Below are 845 nucleotides of genomic sequence, written 5' to 3'. Positions count from 1 at the left end.
CAGTCATGATTTCGAAGGGGAGATCCCAGTCTGGCGGTTGCACAACATGTGCGCTGACTAGAGCTCTTTTAATGGTGTGGAACGCAGCTAAACACTCACTGTCGAAATCGAACTTGATCTCCTTACAGAGTAGTCTGGTGAGTGGTCTCGCTATCCTTGAGAAGTCCTGGATAAACCGTCTGTAAAACCCAGCGTGACCCAAGAAACTCCTGATAGCTTTCACATTTGTTGGTGGGTTCAAACTCATCATCACCTTGATCTTTGCCTTATCCACCTCAATTCCTTTCTCGGAGATCTTGTGCCCCAGAACAATCCCATATGTGACCATGAAGTGGCACTTCTCCCTGTTGAGCACGAGATGTTTCTCCTCACACCTTTTTAGTACCCTGCATAAGTTTGACAAACAAACATTAAAGGAGCTTACATAGACGCTGAAATCGTCCATGAAAAGTTCCATAATGTCTTCGATCAGGTCAGTAAAGATTGACATCATGCAACGCTGAAATGTTGCTGGCGCATTGCACAGGCCGAATGGCATTCTCCTGTAAGCGTACGTTCCGTAGGGGCAGGTGAACGTCGTCTTCTCCTGATCGCCTGGATGGATAGGGATCTGAAAGAAACCTGAATAACCATCTAAAAAGCAGTAACATGGGTGGTTAGCCAATCTCTCAAGCATTTGATCAATAAAAAGGAGTGGGAAGTGATCATTTATAGTTGCTGCATTTAATTTCTTGAAATCAATGCACATGCGATGTCCTGTCACTGTCCTAGTAGGGATCAATTCATTCTTTTCGTTTGTGATAACAGTGATCCCACCTTTCTTAGGTACTACATGAACAGGGCTG

The sequence above is a fragment of the Brassica oleracea genome, chromosome C7 (genome assembly GCF_000695525.1).
Source record: "Brassica oleracea var. oleracea cultivar TO1000 chromosome C7, BOL, whole genome shotgun sequence".
In the NCBI taxonomy this organism is placed as follows: domain Eukaryota; kingdom Viridiplantae; phylum Streptophyta; class Magnoliopsida; order Brassicales; family Brassicaceae; genus Brassica; species Brassica oleracea.
This window is presented reverse-complemented; position numbering follows the sequence as displayed.